The sequence below is a fragment of the Ziziphus jujuba genome, chromosome 8 (genome assembly GCF_031755915.1).
Source record: "Ziziphus jujuba cultivar Dongzao chromosome 8, ASM3175591v1".
In the NCBI taxonomy this organism is placed as follows: Eukaryota; Viridiplantae; Streptophyta; class Magnoliopsida; order Rosales; family Rhamnaceae; genus Ziziphus; species Ziziphus jujuba.
The window spans coordinates 2105001-2112500 of record NC_083386.1 but is presented as its reverse complement, the minus strand read 5'-3'; the positions used below and the strand labels follow the sequence as shown (position 1 = coordinate 2112500).

General features: G+C 37.1%; 1 protein-coding gene across 1 annotated transcript in view; it reads left to right on the top strand.

Moving 5' to 3' along the window:
• LOC107412847 (nascent polypeptide-associated complex subunit alpha-like protein 1) overlaps window positions 1–7500 on the top strand; it is a 444693-nt gene that overhangs the window by 182168 nt on the left and 255025 nt on the right. The window lies entirely within an intron of this gene.

Sequence of the window (7500 nt, the reverse complement as noted above, 5' to 3'; positions counted from 1 at the left end):
GGCGCGTGTGGCCGTCCGGCGATTGAAATCCAGCCAAAAGGTCGGTCAAAGAGAGAGAGGGAGAGAGTCAAAGGAGAGAGAGAGAGTGATACGAACCTAGGACGACCTGCTCATAAACCCGTATTATATTAGCCCGGATCTTAATTAAGTTCAAGTTCTAGTGGAATTGACCTCAACCCCTAACCAACCTGTGGTTAGAAACCTTGGTATAATGTAGACGCCACAATAGGGGATGGAAAACCTATTGATAAGTCAAGCTAAAACAACCAATTCTCTAATGGTGTTTTAGGTGTTCTCAAAGAACAAAGAGATAATTAATCTCACAAGTATTTTCTCAATAAAATCAAAGTTTTTTCACATTGAAAAATAAGCCTTTAAATAGGCTACAAATCCACGAAATAAAACCCTAGAACATAAAGAAAACCAGCCACCACACATAAAGAAACCTAGTTGGCTGAAACTATACTTCCTTTCCTAATCTAAGTTTGATTAATTAATTCCTTTATATTAAATTAGGAATTAATTAATTTACAATGGAAAGAATAAAATAAAAACCTTCCTAAAGTTATTTTTCCAGAAAATAAATAAATAAAAGCCAAAAAGTAATGGTAGTTTCCTAAAACAAAAAGTAAAAGCAAATTAGGAAACTAAAAATGCTAACCTTTTTGATCAAGTTGACTTTGATCAATCTTTGACCTCTTTGAGCTTCAAATCAGCTTCTAGATTCATTTTACGATGCCAAATAAGCTGAATATCAAGTCCCACACGTTGCCCATGCTTGGAAAAATAAGAAAAGGCTAATACAGTAAAATACAGTAAAGCCAGCAAGCAATACAGCAAATTCGGCCAAATTGTTGATGCTGTCCGTACAAGCCCTTTTTGATTGCATTTGAGGCTGCTTTAACTTGATTCCATGACCTCTTAGGCATATGTATTGAACCCATAAAGCATTGGAACCATTTCATGCTTCCCGAACTCCAAAAATGTACCAAAACCGTCACCCGGGTCCGTATCGGCTTCCACCACTTGGATGCTTAGAATAGGCTTTGTATCTTCAAGTATGGACAAGCTCTGTTGAGATTGATTACCCTCTGTATAAATACTCCCAGGTTGTCCTTAAATCTCTTAATTTGAGCTCTTGTGATTGGCCTAGTCTTCATCCGCGTCGAGTCAGCACCCAAGCGGGTTATCGGTGGAGCGGGCTCGGGCGGAATCACATCATTCCCCTCCTCTTGAAAAGGATTTGTCCTCAAATCAAGATCATCACCTGCAGTAAAAGGAGTTAAATCAGCAACATTAAATGCAGCACTCATGTTATACTCACTCGGTAAATTAAGCTTGTAGTCATTCTTGTTATTCGGCTCCAAAACTTGAAAAAGTCCATCCATAGGCGGCATGAGCTTTGAATTTCTTTTTTTAGGAAACCTTTCCTTTCGTAAGTGCAACCAAACCAATTCTCATGGGTCAAACACTATTACAACAAAATCTAGAAATACATGCTCATTATGGTAAAAATTACACTTTTTAAAGTTAGCAAACAATATTTCCCAAATTTTCAAATTACCACAAAGTAAAGCTCTCAACAATGCAGATAAAGTTCTATGCAATAAAGACATCTTTAAATAAGTATCTTTAAAGTTCATGGTCAGCAATGATTTCTTATTCATAATTACTTTATTAACATCACCAAAGCTAAGATAAAAATTTATATTTTTCCATTCTTGTCTTCCTTTTCCTTTCCCACTCACGACCATCTCACCTTCCTCACTCTCGGCTTTTGCACCAAATTTCTCACTCTTGGTTTTAATAAAATTTTTCCACACAACCTGAGTATTAGAAGACTTACCTTGAACAGCAAGCTCACCTTTTCCCTCTTGATTGGATGGTAGTCCAATTGGAATTTCATTTGGGAAGACATCTCCAAATTCCTTCAAAAGAGAAATCATTGAACTTGGCAATTCAAGATCTTCAAAGTTAGTTTGATCATTAAAATAATTTTCTTTATAAATGAAGACCAGCAAAGGTTTCTTACACTCAATAACCTTATTAATATCCCCTAAACTCAAATAAAAGTTGCTACTTAACCTTTCTTTTCTTTCTTTTTCTTTTTTCCCCTTGGATTGGCGCAAACCTTCAGATTTCTCTTCCTTCTCCAAGCACGCGGGTTTGCCACTTTCTTTCCCCTCTCTTTCGGTTTTTCCTTGATCTTTCCACTCAATATGAGTCTTAGAAATCTTACCTTGATCAGCAACCTCATTCTTACCTTCTTGAAAAAATGGTAAAGCCGTTGGTGCCATACTTGCTTTTTCCTTGAGCTTTTCGGCTTCTCTCCTTTGTTGCATTTGTAATTGGTCTTTGTAAACCTCTTTAGGAGATAATGGTTCCAGCATGACCTTCTTCCCTTTAAACCTGAAAACAATACTATTTTCTCGACCAAAATGACTAGCATCTTTATCAAATTGCCATGGCCTACCTAATAGTATATGTCCACCAATCATGGGTACAATATCACATAAGACTACATCCTCATATCTACCTATACTAAATTTCACTTTGGCTTGTTTGTTTACTTCCATCTCACCACTATCATTAAGCCATTGTAATCTATATGGTTCAGGATGTTTTATTGTTTTTAAGCCCAATTTATAAACTACAAGGTTACTTATTACATTAGTACAACTTCTACTATCAATAATCATATTACAAATCTTACCTTGAATTTCACATCGAGTGTGGAAGATGTTCTCTCTTTGAATTTCATCCTCATCTTTGTATGCAGCAAGTATTCTCCTAGAAAGCAAGTTTAATTCAGCATTGGATGCTTGCAAGGTTTCAGGTTCATCCTCCAAGTCCTCCTCCTATTGCTTGGCTTCATCCTCACTTTCTTCACTTTCCGATTCTAGCTCGTCATTGCCCTTTAACACCATGATTCTTCTATTCGTGCATTGACTAGCAATGTGTCCTCCTCCCTGGCACTTAAAACACATAACATCATGAGTTCTAAAAGGTTTAGGATCTAATTTTACCTCATTCTTTGGTGCTTGGACAGATTTGATTCTAGTCTCCTTCCTTGGCCAGTTTGAACTTTCTTCTTTGACTTTCGGCTTTGGCTTGCTTTCATAGATGGGATTGTTCCTCCAGCCACTTGAATTGGACCTTCCACTGTTGGAAACACCTCCAAACCATGATCTTACACCTCTCATCTTGAATTGGTGCTCTAATTTAATAGCCACATGCAACATCTCCTCCAATTCCACATATTGTTGCAATTCTAGTTGATTAGCTATTTCACGATTCAAACCACCAAGAAACCTTGCCATGGTTGCTTCCCTATCTTCATTCAAGTTCAATATCATCATAAGCATCTCCATCTCCTTGTAATAATCCTCCACGGATCCATGTCCTTGAGATAAAGATTGAAGTCTTTGATGTAGCAACCTATGATAGTGTGATGGTATGAATCGCTTCCGCATGGCTCCTTTCATTTGTCGCCATGTAGTAATCAAGTCATCACCAACTCTCCTTCGGGTGTTTTGCTCATTGGTCCACCATTGGAGTGCATAATGGCCAAACTCCATTGCTGCCAATTTCACCTTCTTAGCCTCCGAATAATTATGGCGGTCAAATATCATCTCCATTTTTTCTTCCCACTCCAAATTTGCTTCAGGGTCACTTTTTCCCATGAATGGTGGGATGTTGATCTTGATATTGCTAAGATTGTAATCTGTTTCTTCCCTCCTATATCTTCCATGGCCAGCTCTCTCTTGGACAGCAAAGGTTTCGTCCATGCCTTCCCCAAAGTCTCCACCGAATGGCTCCTCATCAAATTCCTCTCTCGGTCTCTCGTGACCTCCTCGTCCTTGGCCTCGTCCTCCATGGAATTCTTGCCTATTTCTTGTGTTCGGAATTCCTTGGGAAACTTCTAGCCTTCCCATCCAAAACAGCTCTCATGTCCACTTGGTCTCCACTCCCGGTAGCTCGGGCATTGCCATGGAATTTTACGGACTCTTCCTCATTGATCCTCAAGGGTGGATCTCCTCTTCTTATTCTAGAATCTGCCATGTTAGTAAAATACTCCAAAAATAAAATAAATCCTCACAATATTCACTCCCTCACGTGTTTCACTCAAACAAGGTCTCGACACTCATGTTTGCACACTAGTTTCGGCTTTTACCCTCTTTTAAGCTCACACACTCTTGCCTTTTTCCACTCAATGAATTATCTCAATGTTCTAATTAAAACACCCACAAAACAGCAATTAGATCACTAGTATGTTTTAATTAAACTTATCAACAAAACAGTAAGCAAATATAAACAAATACCGAATGGAATGAAAATACCTATTTTCGGTTTTTCTAGACAAAATAAAGCAAATTAATGAGAAAATTTTCGAATTTTGAAGAACTGGACCAGATGGTAATAGATTATGAGTTCAAGAACAAAATTGTAGAAAAAGAAATTCAAAAACGAGCAAGAATCAAAGAGAACAAAATTATAGAAAAGTGTTGGTTGTTGTTCTTGTAATTCAGGTTTTGTATCAATTCCTTTAACTAATTTTAATTCAAATAATTTAAGCACCCAAAATCCAAATATCCAGCAGCAAAAATAATTCTCCAGCAACTCAAATATTGAATAAATAATAAAAAACCAGCAGCTCCAACAAATTTTCAGCAAACAAATCAAACTCCAACAAACCGAAATTTTTTTTTTCTTCTTTTTTTTTTTTTTTTTTATTCGGCTTTACCTTCTTTTTTTTTTTTTTTTTCACTCACAGAACCTAAACAACTGCAGTACCAAGAATAATTACCAAAATTGCAATTCCAACTCCAAAACAAACACCAAACCCGTGACCTCCAAATAAACAAAATGTGCAGTTTTTTTTTTTAAATGTTGCCGCAAACTTCTTCTTTTTTTTTTTTTCTCGTTTTCTTTTCTTTTTTTTTTTTTTTGAATATATGAATGCAAATATTTAAGACTAAAACAGCAAAGAAAAATCAAGAGAAACCAAATTAACAAGAACAATGATAAAAGACAACCAACAAACTAGGAAACAAAAATACGATAAAACTAGGAAATCCTAATTCAACTAGGAATGAATTTTTTTTTTTTTTTTTTTTAAGATGCTGAACGTGTATAGGATGGATGCAACCTTAACCTAATGCTAAAATTGCAGAATAACACAAAAACAAATAAAGCAAATAAAGATAGATCAAACCTGAACAAAATTTAGCTCTGATACCAAATGATACGAACCTAGGACGACCTGCTCCTAAACCCGTATTATATTAGCCCGGATCTTAATTAAGTTCAAGTTCTAGTGGAATTGACCTCAACCCCTAACCAACCTGTGGTTAGAAACCTTGGTATAATGTAGACGCCACAATAGGGGATGGAAAACCTATTGATAAGTCAAGCTAAAACAACCAATTCTCTAATGGTGTTTTAGGTATTCTCAAAGAACAAAGAGATAATTAATCTCACAAGTATTTTCTCAATAAAATCAAAGTTTTTTCACATTGAAAAATAAGCCTTTAAATAGGCTACAAATCCACGAAATAAAACCCTAGAACATAAAGAAAACCAGCCACCACACATAAAGAAACCTAGTTGGCTGAAACTATACTTCCTTTCCTAATCTAAGTTTGATTAATTAATTCCTTTATATTAAATTAGGAATTAATTAATTTACAATGGAAAGAATAAAATAAAAACCTTCCTAAAGTTATTTTTCCAGAAAATAAATAAATAAAAGCCAAAAAGTAATGGTAGTTTCCTAAAACAAAAAGTAAAAGCAAATTAGGAAACTAAAAATGCTAGCCTTTTTGATCAAGTTGACTTTGATCAATCTTTGACCTCTTTGAGCTTCAAATCAGCTTCTAGATTCTTTTTAGGATGCCCAATAAGCTGAATATGAAGTCCCACACGTTGCCCATGCTTGGAAAAATAAGAAAAGGCTAATACAGTAAAATACAGTAAAGCCAGCAAGCAATACAGCAAATTCGGCCAAATTGTTGATGCTGTCCGTACAAGCCCTTTTTGATTGCATTTGAGGCTGCTTTAACTTGATTCCATGACCTCTTAGGCATATGTATTGAACCCATAAAGCATTGGAACCATTTCATGCTTCCCGGACTCCAAAATGTACCAAACCGTCACCCGGGTCCATATCGGCTTCCACCACTTGGATGCTTAGAATAGGCTTTGTATCTTCAAGTATGGACAAGCTCTGTTGAGATTGATTACCCTCTGTATAAATACTCCCAGGTTGTCCTTAAATCTCTTAATTTGAGCTCTTGTGATTGGCCTAGTCTTCATCCGCGTCGAGTCAGCACCCCAGCGGGTTATCGGTGGAGTGGGCTTGGGCGAAATCACATCAGAGAGAGAGAGAAGTCTCTGTGTGTTTCTTGTCTTTGTCGGGCTCGGGGAAGAAGAAGGGAAGAAAAGGAAAAGAAAAGAGAAGAAGGTGTTTTCCCACGTGGGGAAAAGGAAAAAAAAAAGAAAAAAGGAAAAAAGAAAAAAGAAAAGAAAAAGAAATAAAAAGAAATAATTTAAAATTAATTAAACAATATTAAAAATAATATTATTACATAAAACAACAATAATAAAATAATTTGATATTAAACACGGTTGACATGTGGCATTTCACCATAGTGACACATGGTCACATTTATTAAGTCACACGTGGCACATCGTTACGCGTTTAAAAATAATATTAAAATAATACAGTATTTGAAAAACTTTACAGGTCCATAACTTCCAAACCACATGTCCAAATCGGACGTGCCACTAGTCTACGGACTCGTATCAACTAGTATTTCACAATCATGCATGAGTCAAAGCTCAACTTTGCATGAATAAAAAGTCAACTCCGGCACCCCTTGGACAGTTTGGACCTCAATTTGTGTTGCTCATAACTTTCAAACCGTAGCTCCGTTTTCAACGTGCTACTAGTCTACAAACTCGTGCCAATGCGTACTTCATAACGGTACCTCAGTCAACCTAGAATTCCAATCGGAACAAAAAGTCAACTTTTGACCCCTTGGTCAACGGTCAACAGTCAACAGTCAAAGTTGAAAATTTTCCGTTGTACTTTAGGACGGGGTGTTACATTAATTCCGTTGACGAACGAGACCTCAGCCTGCTAACTAGCTATGAGAAGGTGACCCTCCGTGGCCAGCTTCTTAGAGGGACTATGACCGCTTAGGCCAAGGAAGTTTAAGGCAATAACAGGTCTATGGGGCCCTTAGATGTTCTGGGCCGCACGCACACTACACTGATGTATTCAACGAGTCTATAGCCTTGGATGACAGGCCCGGGTAATCTTTAAAATTTCATCGTGATGGGGATAGATCATTGCAATTGTTGGTCTTCAACGAGGAATTCCTAGTAAGCGCGAGTCATCAGCTCGCGTTGACTATGTCCCTGCCCTTTGTACATACCGCCCGTCGCTCCTACCGATTGAATGGTCCGGTGAAGTGTTTGGATCGAGGCGACGTGGGC